This window comes from Tympanuchus pallidicinctus, unplaced genomic scaffold, assembly GCF_026119805.1.
Source record: "Tympanuchus pallidicinctus isolate F22 unplaced genomic scaffold, pur_lepc_1.0 scaffold1, whole genome shotgun sequence".
Classification (NCBI taxonomy): Eukaryota; Metazoa; Chordata; class Aves; order Galliformes; family Phasianidae; genus Tympanuchus; species Tympanuchus pallidicinctus.
The window spans coordinates 66,332,558-66,349,508 of NW_026294618.1; the positions used below are offsets into that span (position 1 = coordinate 66,332,558).

Here is a 16,951-nt window from a genome sequence, read left to right on the forward strand (position 1 = left end):
CATACCACACAGCTAAAGTCATGGTATCAGCTTTTCCTTGTTCCCGCCCCCCTGGCACCTTAGGATTTGAACCAGCAGCCCACAATGAAAAGAGTGGATAGCCTGCACAAATTCCTAGGGCTATCTATTGTCTTTGCCATGGATTGTTTCAATGGTGTTCACAAATATGTTGATATATCAATATGTCAATGGACAGAGCCAGCTGGGAACTGAAATTTTCGTTTGCATGCCATTCAACATTTCAATAGTTCTAGTTTCTTGTTACACTAAGAACTACTCCTGGAAAAATCATTTCCTGCAATTGTAAATTCTTAAATAAATTTTTTTTTAAAAAAAAAAAAGGGAAAAAAGAAAAAGAAAGAGAGAGAAAACACACAAAAATCAGTACAAGATCATTTAAAATATTTTGCTATGAACTATTTCACTTTGGTTTTATATGACATTCTGTGTTGCAATACTACATCTTTAACGTGTCAAATATCATACACAAATAGTTCATAGCATTCATTCACAATACCTTAAGCAACTCCTCAAAGGAAAACAATATCTTGACTTTTCCCCATAAAAGGTGAAAAAACAAACTTCTACAAAATACTGTGATTTACATGGAACCATAGAATCATAGAATAGTTTAGGTTGGAAGAGACCTTTAAGATTATCGAGATCCATATCCCTGCTGTGGGTAGGCCATATCCAATCTGTTCTTGAATGCCTCAAGGGAGGCCAATCCCAGGCAATCTCATTATATATTCATAACACACAAGAGAATGCACATGGACATCGGGATTTGGTTTTGTTTTCTGTTTTTTTCAGCATTCAGTGTCTTCCTTAATACTGACAGATTAGCCAGGTATACCGGGAACGACTAAGGCTACTTACTCAATAGATCTGGAGTGTCTCTTCTTTCCACATTATCTTGATTTGGCTGGTTCCTGACTGTGCTGGATATCAGGTCTCATGCCTCCTTCCCAAACACTGTTATGCAGGAGCACAGATGTCACCATCCTGGTGGACTGGCAGGGATCCTGCTGCTCCAAGGCACTGAACTTGCAGAGGAAGATCAGTACTACCCTGTAGCTTAGGAAAGCACAAGTACAGGAAGTCACGCACAGCCACCTTCTCTTTTCAAGGAATCCTAGAATCATAAAATGAAAAAGGTTGGAAAAGACACTTAAGATCACCTAGTCCAACCACCAGTCCATGTCAACCATGCCCACTAATTATGTCCCTCAGTGCCACATCCATTTTGTTAATGAACAATTCCGGGGATTGTGACTTCACCATCTCCCTGGGCAGCCTGTTCCAGCATCTTACCACTCTTTCTGGGAAGAAATGTTTTCTAATACCCAGACTGAACTCTACTAACACTAACACTACTTGAGGTTATTACCTCTCGTCCTCTCACTGTAACCTGGGAGAAGAGGCCTTTCATTGTAGAGAACGATAAGGTCTCCCCAGAGCCTCCTCCAGACTGAATAATCAATTGAGTTGTTAGAGGCCTTAGCTTTTCTAGATTGAAGCTACAGTTGTATTTTACAAGCTCAGAAGACGGTTTGTTTCACAGTCGCCTTACTGTCCCTTCAGAGCAGTCATGGCTCTTAGCAGCATCAGGCTCTCCTATACCCCTACCAAGGAGGCAACAGGAGGTCTCCACGTTGCCCAGGATTGAGCCCAGTTCCTGGCAGAACCCTGCAGTCCCCTTGGAAATGACGACAGCAGCTATCATATAATGTGCTCAGGGCAAGGCTGGGGAGAGAGCAGCTCCATATCCCAGGAAAACCCATGTTTACGCTAAAATCATTTGTGTTTTGTAGCCCACGTATCCTGCTTGTTACTTTCATGTGCCAAAAATTCACTGTTAAAGTAGAAGAGATTTACTTGCAAAATAAATATTTTTTTAATTTGCACCTCTATACAGCGATATAAAATCCTCATTGTGTTTAAATAGTTTCATCTGTAGTTTCCATTGAGGGAAAAAAACAATAAAAAAATTTAGTGAAACCTCAGGTTGGTCTTCATTGCTTTTGTAGCTAATGATGATAATCTTTGCCATAGCTGAGAAACAAAATTTGGCAGCCTCTGTAAAAACCAGGACACCTGCAGTGCCATGAAGGAGGATAACTGTAGTCTATCAAAGAGCACATGCTTGCCCACACACTAATACCCCAGTTTAAGACAGGCATCCCAAAGCAGCCTATGCCAACCCAACGCTTCCCCCTCTTCCCAGCTCACCAGTGACCTCCTTCTGATGCGAGTTGATCTCGTCTCCTATTGGCAGGAACATCTGCTGGATAAGCTTCTGTACCAAGTATGTAAGGCAAGCCAGGCTACTTTTCTTCAGAGCTGGAGCTAACAGGTAAATCAGAAAAAGCAACAACGTTAAGTCAGCAGACAGATGCATTGCCTCCAGCTACTAAGACACCATCAGAGATCTACTGCTTGACATCTGTGTCCATAGGAAGTCCTTTGCTTTAGATACTGAAACAGATGCTAGGCCTTTTTGGATCTTTGACAAGAAAGAGGACCTTTATACTTGGCTGGTTCCTATGTTTTAGATGCACTTCCAGATCATCTGGTCTACAAGGCAATTTACTGCTTCGTAAGAGGTGATAGCACCAATATGTCAAGAAGCAATTTGTTTTGTCTTTCTGTGTGGGTAGATTGTCATGTGAAACCTGCCACGGACTGTGTTCTTGGCAGAGCAACTTTCCATGCTGTCAAGAGGACAAGAGCAAGGAGAGCAATTACTTGTAAAGAGGTAGGCATAGGAATTAATCTCAGAGGAATTATCTGTTTTGTCTACACCATGGAGAAGGAGCATGGTGAAAAGTATGGCTTACAAAGTGCAATTGATTTAATGATGGACAAAATTTTCATCAGTGACAGGCAAAAGCAAATGATATTCTGAATATTGGATGCTACATGCTAAAAAGTTCATTCCCATCTGTACTTACAAACCAGCACAAAGTCCAGAAGCCATTTTTATCTCTGAAACGAACAACACAAAAAACATATCATCTACCATCGACAGGTGCACTCAGCTGGACAGTTTCCACTAGCTGATGCTAAGTCACCTCAGACAAGGCTGACCAAGAGGTCTGCAGTGGGGTTGGAGATCGGGAGGACATTTCTTTGTCTCTTCATGTTTTGAAAGAACAGGCTGAAATTGTTGACAGAAAGAAATGGTCCTGATCTAAAAAAAAAAAAAAAAAAAAAAAAAAAAAAAAAAAAAGAAAACAATTTACTATACTTTGACCTACAACCTACAACATTTTGGCTACATTTTTTAAGAAACTTGTCACCTCAAATGTAAATTTATATTTTGGTTTTACTCTTGAAAAAGACTTTGAAAAATGCTTATAGCTTTGTTTCCCGAGGAAATAAGATTTATAGTCATGCTGCATCCATATCGTTTTGTGTCTGCTCACATCTTCTTTTCTGAAATTTTGTATCTCTAGACTGAGCTCATCCAAATTTGACAAAGATACAGTCCTCAGAAATAAGGAAGCCTCCAAGATTTCTTGACTATCTTTGGAAGAGCCTTGAATGTCTTGCAGAAGAAGTAAGATCCTGTTTCTGGGAAGAGGCAGCAGTGCGAGTTCTCACATTATACATCAAAGAGCTGACATGAGAAATGGACATTATAAAGCATTTAGAGATTTTCCATCAGAGCTCTAAACAACTATGCATTCAAACCATAGGAAAACATCCACACTAAATCTATAGCTTACAGAACTGATTTCCCCTTTTCATCATACTTTGCTTTTTATCCCTAAACACACTACCAAAATGAAAGGCACATGATGTTCTCTTTTCTCGAGCTTGCTTTCTCTATTCATAGTTTTTGAAAACTCCCCCCTGCCAAGGACAAGTTTCCAAATGGAAGAAGGAAGCATGGAAATCTGAAATTGATGTAACTTTTTCAAAAGCAAGCAGTGGTTGTGAAAGCAAACTTAGAAAAAAAAAAAAAAAAAAAAAAAGTCATCTACTTCCAGGACATCCCTTTTTCAGGCTAGAATGAAGGTAAGATTTTTAGGAGGAAGAGGAGAATAAAAACATTTCATTCTCAAAACATAATGGTAGTGAAAAAAAAAACAAAATAAAATTAAAAGATCCATTTGAATACATAGAAATGAAAATAATTTAATATTTTTAGATTGAAAGAACTAAACTGAAATGTCCAAAAACTTTGTCATTAAATAGAAGGCAATTTCTTTCTCATAAAAATGCAGAAGCATTTTCTCTAATACTTTTCCTGTGATAGGCTGCTTTCTTAATGCATATGCTTATTAGTGGCATCTGAAATATATGACTGTTGCTTTCAATCCCTGAAGGCAGCTTGATGCAAATATGCAAGTTCATAATGGCTAACGTGAATTTATATCTTAATTTTCAGCACACAAAAAGCACCTAAGTCTTACTCCATATGCAACGCTTAAATAAAGTTATTGGATGTTAGCAGCTGTTTTTCCATTAACTATTTCTGGGTTAAAAAGGCAATGAGGGTTTTAATTATGCAGGTCATTTGTGGAGAGCCTTCCCAGAACCCAGTGAGGTATGTTGTGTTTATTGGAATTTTTATGTTTTCATATATCTGAATACAAGCCAATTTTTTTTCCCTATTTTGATGACAGCTGATTCACTTTTGTGTCAGTGCAAGGACTGAGATATTTATGTATTAGTTTTCCTAATTCCCGTTTGTCTGCTCGGCTAGCTTCTTTTTATTTTTCTTGGGAATACTTCATGTCTTAAAGATAAACTCAGTTTTCTGAGCCCAGCTAATGTGGGTAGCTCAGTGAGATTATTTTCCAGGAAAAAAGCAAAGAGCAAAGCTCAACTGGCATGGCTTTAACAGCTACCAGAACAAGATCCATGTGAAATTTCCTCCACCGTCCCAGCTGCTCTTGCTATATGCTAAATCACAGTTTCAGGTGGATGAAATAGATGCTTCAGACTGTCTGTGACAGAACTCTGCCTTTTCTGAAAGCAAAATCTCCTTTCATAGTTTTATGCAATTGCCCAAGAATCTGAATTTCCAGAATAAAATTATAAGAAGTCTCAGAAAACAAAGGAATATGTTGTCAAAAAAAACCACTGTCCTGAGCCAGTTGGCATGACCAAGAACTGCTTTTTAGGAAAGCAGACTATATGCCCAATGGCTCTCCTTCAGGAGTCTCCCTCTCTGACATCACAAAGGTGGAGAAAAACCTGAAATTCCTGGGTGCAGGAAGTGGCTTTCTGTACAGTCCAAGAGCACTTGAGCTTCACAGAGTATATTATCTAAGCTTCATTTCTGTTTGCAGCAGTGCTGACCAAACAGTGATGTCTGGCGTGCTATTTTTTCACCCACTTGTCTTCATCTGCACCTTTGTGTTGGTGCAACTTCATCACAAATCACAGGGTTACTGGGACCCCTCAGTTCCTCCTTGTGGTCCGTATCTCTGGATTGGTGTGAGGAGGGAGCTGCATTAGCATAGAGTGACCATCTGACATTTAGGGATTCCACGGGGTAAAGCATGCTTAAACTGAACTAAGCTAGTGGATGATGGCTGAGTGGTGAATAGCTCCCAGGAGTGCATAGACCCTCATAAGCACTTTGGGAGGAGTGGTATCCCAGGGGCAGGGGTAGGCTCTGCTGAGCACCAGGTCAGAGCTCTAACAGCAGGTGAGCAGCGTGGGCTCCCCACAGCCATGGCACAGTGTGAAGTCTTTGATCTAAGGAGTGCCACTGCTGACCACCCATGCGGACGATCACAAGCTCAGATGCATATCCCTCACACAATGACACACAATGAACCTCCTTCAGTCATATGACAGCATTTATAACTTGTCCATTCTGAGATCAAGAAAGCCTATAAAGTTTTGCTCAGCCATGGTGAGCACTGTACTGGATATGAAGCACGTGTTTTACAGCTAGTCTAGTTTTAGGGTTATTTTTTTTCTTCTTTTTTTAAACTGTCCATATGTTCACTAGCTCCATTTCAAGAAGATCAAGGAGCCTTCAAATGATAGTGACTCATAATTGCTGCCTATCTGTATCGGATTTGAACTGGTGACCCAGAGATGAAAAGAACCTTTCCTGATCTCATTAGCTATCTCTTGGGTCCACCAGTCCCTGAAGAATGTGATTCATTAACTGAACAGCAATTTTGCTGACTGTATTTTTTCTAGCACTTCATAACCTACATGAAGTTACAATATTTTTCCATTTCTCACTGTATGTGTGTCAGATACTTACATATCTCCAGTCCTTTTGCTAGCTAGCCTCACAGGAGTTGTGTAAATGGCATTATCAAAATTGCATCTCCCTGATTCATTATTTCCAATTTTATAAAATAGCTGAGTTAGTGAAGACAGTATCAAAGGAGTTTTTAAATAAACATGCTTAATCTTCTGGAGATTAAAAGAGATAGTATGGGTGACATATAATGATTATTTTACCCAAAAGCCATCAGAAACACAACGTACAAGAAAAACACATCAAACAAGTAGGCACAATAGAGAGCATTTCAATGAGAAGATAATCACGTTGCAGGATTTGCTTCAACACAGTGGCCTAAATACTGTCTGATATGAAAATTAAAATGAAAGAGGAATATTAAAAATAAGAATTATACCCCCACAGTCTATTTATGAAAAAAATGAACTGCAACTAATACCTAAACTCATTTATTTTAGGATTTATATCCACCTAAAAGACACAAAAATTAAAACAATTTAAGAAATTAGAAAAAAAACAGGTGATCAATTTCTAGCATGATGAAAATTCTCGCTGATAGGAGTAAAACAATTGAGCAATTTGTCTCTAACCAGATATCAAGAAAATTCACTGATTGTTTGATTATCTTAATATTTTCACAGAAAACGCATGCTGCTTAGAAAAAAAACAAGACTTACCACTGTAGAAATTCATGGGAAGCAGTATAAATTCAATTCTGTAGAAAAGGAATTCATTTAATAAATAACAAATCCTCCTGCTATTCATTCTGGTTGCAAAGGGATGACTGAGGCAGAATTATGTCCAATTTTCATACACTGTGATGGGCTATTAGATGTACAGATGCTATTAAGTTCTGTCCAGATCTTCTGTTGGTGTAACTGACATAAATCAACTGAAGTTAATTGAGCTATGCAGATTTACCCAGGTAGCTTGGTAAAAATCACATATTCATTTGCAGCATGCCTGAGAAGCCATGAGATAGGTATTTAATTTGTATTGTGTTCTTTGAAGTCAGAAACCCGATTAACTCTTTCCAGCAGGTGCAGCCTCTTTGTGACTAATGGCTCTTCTACTGACAAAATATTTGGACTCAGACTCCATAGGGCCCAAATTTCCTGCTAGCTTTTCACTGAGAGAAGATTACATTTCTACTGTGTAATTATTCTGTTAATTAAGTTTTCACACATTTCAGTCATGTGCACTGTGGCATTTCATCTGCCCTAAATCATCATACAGATACAAAAATGCCAAAGCAGGAAAGATATCAGAAATGCTACCGGGTATATGCTTTTACTAAAAACATTGGGTCATGTATCTTGCCACTTGGTTGTCCACAGAGCGCTCTGTCTAGCACATAGCTGAATTTCAAAAAGACCCAATATTTTCCAAATAGCCAAAGCCAGAAGTTCAGAAGAGCCACAGATCACACACAGTACTTGGAAATAGAAGAGCTTTGCTTGACCTCTCTAGAAGACTGAGCTGAAATTGCCTGCCACCCTTGAAGCGTTTTTCCAAAGATAGCTTCAAGCAAAACATCATTGCTTTCTTTCCCTTTCCATTCCAAATTTAAACTCATCCCTCTAATTTCATTTGCTTATTTGGCACCACAATAAAAGCATCTCTTTAGGTAGGAGGCTCCAGCACAGGTTTCCTATTAGTCTATGAGACATAAATGCTATATTCACAACAGCTTCAGGAGAGGGGAAGTAAGACTTTTCCTAAAAGTTTCACACCTCCCTTTTGCTTAGAGCTATGGTGTCCCCTATAGTCAACGGCACATATTGACACTGAGCAAGTGTTGGCTCAGGGTCTAAAACACCCACTCTTTCCAGTGAGCAGTCAGGTGAGAATTAAAGGAGAACACAGAACCTCACAACTTTTGGATGTTACTTGTTTTGATCCCCAGTATGTCCAGAAAACATGAACTTGCAGACTTAAAAAATGCTTCTTGAAAGTGATAGAGTACCAGGCCTTTGGTGCTCTCAAGCTAAATGATTCTTGCTTTGCTAGTAACCAGAGGAAAGTGTTATCTATATAAACTAGACAGAGGAATCTGGTCCTTAAATTTAGTGGCAGAATTTCATTTTCATGTTGTTCTGTAGCAATATAGAACAAATAGTACTTCAAAGTAGTAGTAAAATACATCAGATTCTTGTTGGCATGAAAAAAAAGGATACCAGCTGTTCAATATTCAAACACGACAGTCACATATTTGCATTGACATGAATGAGAAAGATTTCTCAGTCATTTCAATGGAGCTCGGATGAAAGAAATAGATCTAAAGGCTCTTCTTCTACTGCTTTTTTTTTTTTTTTTTTTTTTTTCTGCGTTGCCTGCAAGGTACTTTTCTGCCTTCTCTTTTTTTAGCTTATCAATATGTATTTCAGAAGTTTTTACTTTTACGTTTAACACATCTTTTCCAAAAAGGAGCATGATCAGTTTCTAAGGATGTTACTTAGAAGTACAGTGGTACATCTACAAGAAAGAAAAAGACATCTACAGTCTGGGAGAAAAGCTTTCAGAAGCACATGGGAAGTGACTGATCTCCTCATGGCAAGCCAATTCCCAGCACCTTGCAGGTTATAACCAGCATGTACTTACTGTAGGTAGTCTTTTCTGGGTGCCATGTAGTGGTCTGGACTAGAATGAGTCTTTATTACCAGTGATGAAGACAAGCCCAGTGTTGTATAATATTACTATCCTACTCAAAATGATAGCCCTGAGTTCTGCTTTTCCATTCAGAAAGCACTTTAGTTCATTTATCTCACCTTTTAATCAGGCATTATTTCTCTTGTGACAAAAGCTTAACCTAAGGGAAAATCTGAGTACAATCTGAGGAAAAGAATCCTACCTGGCTTTAGTCAAAGAAGAGTTTTTTTCTTCTTGATTTGAGGCAAGAGGCAGTTTGATCTTAATAATATTGTGCTATAACCTCCACTCAAATTAGGAAGCTCAGAATTCTTCCACTTCTTTTTCTGCAGGTCTTCACTAGGTAGTTCAGGTTTGGAATATATTAGCAATCTGCTCAAAAACACGAAGCTAAGAATAAAAAAAGAGGTGATTAAGGTTACATTCATGTGAGTGCACTACTCTCTAAGATAGTAAGAAATCAAATAATTATACAGTTCCAGGATAAAATATAGTAGTGTCTCCCCTGAGAATCTTCAGTTCATCTCCTGGTCCTTATTTCTAATTAATCCTTCAATCCTTTTGTAGGTTAATACTATTACAGTGGAGATAAACCCTCTGTAGTGTTAAGCCAATTGGATTTGCAGAATTTGCTTTTCTTTGCTATGACCAGCAGGGGTCTGAGGAAACTTCCACACTCTTAAACCCTACTTACTATTGTCATCAGCAGAAGACACACTCAAACACCTTTATTTGACTATACAGAGAGTAAAGAGGGGAAATCAGCTCAGTTCTATATTTCCTCAAATGAACATTACATAAATCAACGTTTGAAACCAACTGTCCTAACATACACACATTTTAAATTGTACTAGGACTATACAAAATGCATACTGGCAGCCTGTCCTGAAAGGCATACAATATTCTTGCAAAAAGTTAATGTTACATTTCTAACCAAAAGTGAACATAAAGAAGTACTGTTTTCCCTTAACACCAGTTAAGACTTCCCTATACAGATAAATAGTTGGGACCTGGTGTACTTATTTCTCTATCAGAGATGATCCGTATATTTAACATTGGGTCCCCTGCTCCCTTTTCTCTCATTTTTCAGTTTCTGCTCCTTCCAGTCTTTCAGTGTCACATCAAGAGTCTCAGTGGGGAACAGTGACTATTAATATTTCCACTAGTTTCCAATGTCTTCAGCAACATGGCTGAACCATTTCAGGTTTCCACCACTATTTGATGTTCAAAACATCAAATAAACACTATCAGGTTTCCACTATTTGATGTTCAAAACTCCTGGATCATGTCCTTCAATCTTTAGATAACAGCTTGCAGGTGAGTATGCATCCCCTGTTGAATCCAGTAGAAGTAGTGGTGAAATTGTGTTTCCCAAAAACAGACTAGTACTGTAGCTGCACTTTAAAAAAGCCTTGGGGAGTCTGACAGCAAGCACTCAGCAGGAGGCATTATGCACTTATTCTCCTTTTCACACAATCTCAAGGTTTCTAAATGTATGCTTTTGTTTTGGTGTTGAGAATCTGTTTGCTTTTGTTTTTAATTTGAAATAACAGCAGAATGAGACTGGCTACACTTAGTCCTGAATTAGTTATGGAATATAAATACTGAAATTTCAGGAAAAAAAAAAGACATTTTAAAAGGTCTTTTATTAAATTCGTATCCTCACTGTCCTCTATTAGTTTGTCCATGTCTTCCACAGTTCATTTTTCTATTTGCAAAATGGTCTGTAGTTCAGTGAAGGAATTAAGAGGTAAAAACCTTCATCTGTGCAATTCTACATTCAAAATGTGTAACTGCAGAGTAGAAGCCTAAAATGAAAGTGCTTATTAATAACATTTTTTATTCATAGAGCAGTAAGGAAAGGCTTCATTTGTTCATCCATTGATAGTCTTTTCCTTTCTAATTATTTTTTCTAAAAGGAAGTTTAATGCCATCTTTGGATTTCAGCAGGTCTCGAGTTAAAAAGAAAACAAAACACTTTCAGCTTCAAGTAGGTTTTCTGTGAAATTTTTTATATTTTCCTTATCATTTTATCTCTTTTTTAATAAACTACTTGGTATCTACTAATCTGTATCGAGAAAAGCTAAATTTTATGGGGGACAGCAGGGCTTATGCTTCTTCTCCTAGGGGGCCATCTATTGTCAGGACATCTCCCCCGTCTGGGAACTCGGAAGCCTGGCACCTGGCCTTACCAAGAGGAGCTCAGATCCTACTCAGGGCATCTTCCTCTCGTGATGCTCCTTCTCACTCTGTCTTCATGAGAACATTCATGGTTTATACTTCAAAATCCCCAGTGGACACACACTGCCTCAATACTGATAGCACGGATATTCTGACCTGAGGCAAAACCGTTCCAAATTTGTGACGCTTTCACAATGAGATGGAAGTTTAGAAATTCAGTGAAATCTATGTAAAAATAGGAATGCAAACTTCTGCAAGAATACAGCAGGAACATGCCTTGCCTACACAAATCTGATCTGACTGTGTGCAAAACTGTCCTGTAGATGTTGTTCAGTAGGATGCAAAAGTCATATGTCAGATGATGTAAGTCATACACTTCTGGACCCACTGAAAATACATGCAACACAGATGGTATCAAATTCAAATATTTCCATGATCCTTGGTCCTAACCTAGTGTATGAAAGAAGACTTCAGCAGAAAGAGAGGACTGCAACCCAAAGCAGAACATTCTGGCTGTATACAAAAAGATGTTACTGTACAGTAACATTGGAGAAGTTAATCAACATTAATTAATTTATCTTTGCAGTATTTCAAGTATAGCTTTAATTTTTCAATGGAATTGACATTAGTTTACATATTATTACTGGTAATCTCTACTCAGATTAGGGACAAAATTTCTAGTAGTTGGATTTGTTGCATGCTAATTAACACTAGCCCCCAGCACAAAAGATATTATTTCCATCTTAAAAGGAAACAAACATGTAAATAGTAAAGTGGTTGACTGGCATAAGAGAAAATTGCACTATTTTATTTATTTATTTTTCCTAGAACTATTAGTAAAATTATTACCAAACAAAAAATTCTTATGTGTACTTTCTGAAAAGAAAATACAAAAGGCAAAAGCTGTAATCTCTTCAAGGACATTTTACCATTCTCTGTCATTGATCTCCTGAATGAATGGAAACAGTCAAGATACCTTTGGGAAACTCTGCACAAGGAAAAGAAATGGGTTTTGGATCAGCAAAGTATGCTGTTTCCCATTTCATGCATACCAACCAGAACAATAGCCCATTTAGAGAAGAGCTGAATGCACTCAGAAAGTCAGATGTTTCCAGTATGTCTCAGCATCTTATTGCTCTTGATATATAACACAACTTTGTACACTTGTCTGTCTTGCCAAGGTTGAATGTTCTCACCTCTCCCTGAGGTCTGGTTCAAAAGTCTTTAAAACATCCTCAGGGTTAGCATGATGGGGGAGAAAAAGAGGCATGAAGCTAACTGATTTATGATAGGTTATTTTCTTTCCTCTATGATTATCTTTTGTGACGTTGTTAAGAGGCTCTGTTATGGATGAGCTTTTGATAACTACCTCTTTTACATTGACAGTCTAGATTTTCTTGGCTGTGGACTCTTTACAGTAGAGCTGGCAGCCTAAAATAAGGAAATGAGTGCTTAAGCAGCTATTTTTTATGTCTCTGTAATTCTATCTTACTTTCTATTTCCTGTGATTTTTCTTAAGCCTGATATTTCAATACGTAACCCACTTTCTTCTTGCAAGTCAGAAAGCTATTATTTTTTTAACAAAGCCAGCTGATTGCTGCCAGCCTTCTATTTAGTGGCTATTTCAAGTATTTGTCCCAGTCAACTGCTATTGATAGCTTATAACATTGTCTGCAAAAAAAGATACAGCGGCATATTGAGCAGGTCTATGTCACCTGACATTCTCTGCAGTTTAACATAATCCTCCCCTGCTCCCTAGCCTAGTATTCTGTAAGAAGCCCAGACTCAATCTTTTGTTCTCAAATAAATAAATAAATAAATAAACAAATAAAAAAATAAAAATTATATATATATATACACCCACTTCTTGTCATCAAGCCAGGGACTAGGCTGGGCCAGATCACCTTCAACCTGTCAATCTGTGTACAGAGAAGGGTGGCAAACACGAGGATGGCAATACCACAGAAAAACATGTTTCCCATGTGTTGGCATGAGTACTTAAGCTGCCATACAGAATATTCATGAGCGAGTCTGGGCTAAAACTGACCCAACATAAAGAGAAGAAAATTAGTTTTAACCTCAGTAGATTTTGTCACTTTACCTTGAATGCAGCTGCACTGGGTAAAATGTCACCCAGGCTATTGTTAATAAGCACTGACTAAAGAGAATAATTGATGCATACACAGTTTCTATGCTTTGAAGTACCTTTTCATTTTGGCAACAAGATTGTTTGAATACTATTTGTGAGAGATCTGGTGTTGTGTTTACCTGTCAGTGGGAATGAATATAAAACCTTGAGAGTAATTGCCTCAAGAAGCCAATCGGAGTATGATAAAAAAAAATCATAAAAAAATCCCTGTTCTTTCTTCTTTCCTGACATTGGGTGTCATTGGTGCTCTGTGTTCACTTTCTTCTGAGGAATTAGAAATAAATGACACTGAAATATCAAATTAATTGATCCACAGTCAACAGCCCCTCTGCCAAACGTATTAGATTGCTCATTAGATGACCATCATTTCTAAAAGACTTTTCTTTCCAAATTACATTCAATTAATTGTAGTTATCCTTAATTTGAACCTAAAACCTCACTCAAGACATTACCTACTAAATCAAAAGCTCGGCATTAATCTTTCCACACTTCTTTATTTGTGCAATAGCCCTTCATAAAACAAACAAGAGTGCATCGATAGACTAATCTCAGACACAGAAACATGCATCTCTACTGAATGAACAGGTAGGATTAATGTGTTTTTTTACTACATATAAATCTCTCTGCAACTGTTTTTTTACACTCAGGTAGTCAAAAAAACTTTTTTTTTCCTTGAGAAAGAAAATTCTTCAAATGCCAATCAAAGCATTTGACACAATTAACATAGTAGATCATTAAAATCTGAAATAGCTGTTGAATGGTAGCAGAAATGTGGCACTCTAAAGAACATTTCTGGAGTTTATCTCATGCTCGACTGAAACTTATTAATTTTCTATACTGAAAGAAGTGATTTTAAGGAAACTGAAATTAAGATTTTGTATGTCTACTTACATGAAAATTACTGAAAAGACTTTGAATTACCAGTTGTTCCAAGAAATTTGATTTGTCCAGCTGTTCACATACAAGATTGATAACCCAAGTGCAGTGTGTTCTGTACAAAACCAAGACAGTTTTCTATCAGAGATTTTCCAGATGACACAGATGTTAATCTCAAATTCTAGGGTATGGATTAACAGTTTGTAGTCAGCCTTAGTGGCTAGAAGATAGGAACAACTATATCTATATTTTAGGTGTTATATTCCTACAGTCTTTTTTTTTTTGTATAGGGTAAGGGAAACTTTTATCTAAATATAATGTGATCTTCCATTGTCACGGCACTATGAACCAATAGCAAAAAGGGTTTGGCCTGTTCCTGAAGCACCAGCTGGGGATTTTCTTCCATAAAAACCATTCAGGACTGTACTTTCAGAGTGATCGAAGTATTATTTAAATAATTTAATATATTATTTAATGTAAAATACAGAAGTATGCTATAGGGTAAGCACTGTCACTGAGATTCTCCCTTTCTAGTGATGTCCTTAATTTCTTACCTTTTACATTCCTTTTTTCAATGTCTTTGTCCTCACCTTTACCTTCAGTCCCAGTTCTTGATCTCCTCAATTAAGTAATTTCAACATAGAGATAGGGAGTATCTCTTATTTCCACATGGCATTATGAACTTTCCTTGGTGGTGGCAAATGTAGTTTAGAACGTCCTCTGATCAAGAGGTGAATAGAAACTAATTATCCACTGAGATACTGCCCTCTCACCATTAAAATGAAGTTATATTTTGCATCTTGAGGGAGCCCAGTAGTCTTGGTAATAATAGATAGATCATGAAACACGTATCGGTCAAAACCACTTAGGATGCTGAGGGGAAGTTTGGAGTTCCCTGACAAGATCTGTATTTGCCTTATACCTCTCAGAGGCTTTTCCATACTAAGGATCACACAGTGCTGGTGCCCTTTGAAAAGTCACTAGTTCATGAATCATTTTTAGTTACTGCTGTGGAGGACCAAAAGTCATCTGTAAGGATGGCAACCCCATTACAAAAGGAAATAATGAGAGCTATCTTTTTTCCTGAGTAGGGGAAATATAAATGAAAAGGTATTGCCCCTTGACTTTCACATAGGGATGTATGAAGACATGGGTAAATGAAATAACTTGAGTGAAGTCACACAGGAATTGTAAGACAAAACTGGAAATTGTAGCCAATATTCAAGTCCCAGGTGGTGACTTAGCCTCTAGACCTTGCCTTATCTGTTGCGCTGACCTTTTCTAAGCCATACAAAATCTTCCTCTGATTTTTCTGGCGCTCACACAGAGTGTAAAAACCATGACATACACAGAGTGATCTGTCTCTTTTGATTCCCTCCCATTTTAAGGCACAGATTTGGTGCTGAAAAAAAAGGGCCAAAAGATGAACTGTAACCAAATTTTCAAATTCTCAGCTCTGCCTAGCTCAAGAGTAGGAATGTTGGTCCATTCTGGACTTCACATGTTTAAGATAACTCAGCTTGGATGGCTGGTGATCCCAGAAGGAGCAGTGTCCTCTGTTGTGCCCATGCCCCATTCCACTCTCCATAAGTACCTAGGAAGTGGCATGAAATAGTGGCCCTGTGTCCCTCTGTCTTAAGCCCCTGCACTTGTGTTGTTAGTAATGAAGGCACTGGAAATGCCACTGGCTGCATGATACTTTTCCCTTCTCTTCCCTGTGCTTTAGTCTTCTTGTGTCTTCAGAGTGCAGGGGACTCCTCAGACTGATAGTGGCATATTTGAAATTTTTTAGTAACCTCACAATTCAGTACAAGTATTTATATATATGTATACGCATATACACGTATAAAAGTTCTTAACGTCAGTGTTTTTATTTATTTCAAATTTTATTTGCACTGAACAGATTTCTAAACCTATGCACAAATATTTCTTGACTAGATCTCTGAATGCCCCTTTAAATTCAAACATCAGTGTATTTGTCCAGGCCTACTTGCAGAACCAGCCAGCTGAGAAATGGAGCATGAATTCATTAGCAAATCATACCCACCAGAACTGACCTTACAACCTGCATGAATCAAAAATAAAGACTTAGCTTGGCTGACTTTTCAGTGGAAAAACGGGAGGCTAGCCAGCACAGTCAGAAAGCAAGATTCACAAAGAACAAAATGTTGTTATCAATCTTGTAACATCAAATCAAAAACAGCAGAAAAATATAGAGAAATGAGTTTCTGAAACTGTACTCATAAGTGTGACAGTTGCTTACCAGCTTTTAGAAAAAAAAACAGTAGGCTTTGTCATTATGGAACTGGAGAATCACATACTGACAGCCTACGCATTTATGCTTTAGGGAAGAAAGTTTTTACAGAATAAAAGAAATTGCTGTAGTGACCCAGAGGAACTGTCAATGTTTCCTGGATGAAGACAATTAACCAAAGCAATATCATTAATTTTTCCACAGGCTTTAAATACTCTAGAAAGCAGAATACACACTTTGCCTAGACAGATTCAAATCACATTCTGCAATAAAAAGGAATTCCAGTACAATCCTGCAGCAGCCGGGGCTGTGAACCATCACGCCATACATGAAACTTAAAAGCACAGTTGAACTTAACATTATCCAGATTCAGAAGTGAATAGCCTAGACCAATGCTGCAATGTGCTCTGCCTGGCACCACTGTCACAACTGGAATTATGGAGAATTGACAACAGCAGCAGTCACCTGCACACAGAGCCTTTCCCTCTTACAAGGGTCTCCAGACATAAGCATCTGCAACACAACAGGAATACCTTAAAACCAATATTAATTACACTTCACAGATAAGGAACTAGAATTCCACTGCTTATCCCTGCTTACGCAGCAAGCCAATGATAGAACC

General features: G+C 37.9%; 1 long non-coding RNA gene across 1 annotated transcript; it reads right to left on the reverse strand.

Moving 5' to 3' along the window:
* Window positions 1–1,016: 1,016 nt before the first annotated feature.
* Window positions 1,017–9,253, reverse strand: LOC128079326 (uncharacterized). The gene is made up of 4 exons (XR_008206071.1): window positions 9,072–9,253; window positions 6,898–6,935; window positions 2,233–3,193; window positions 1,017–1,135 (listed from the first exon to the last, which is right to left on the reverse strand). It is a non-coding gene; the product is annotated as an uncharacterized LOC128079326 (long non-coding RNA).
* Window positions 9,254–16,951: the final 7,698 nt, after the last annotated feature.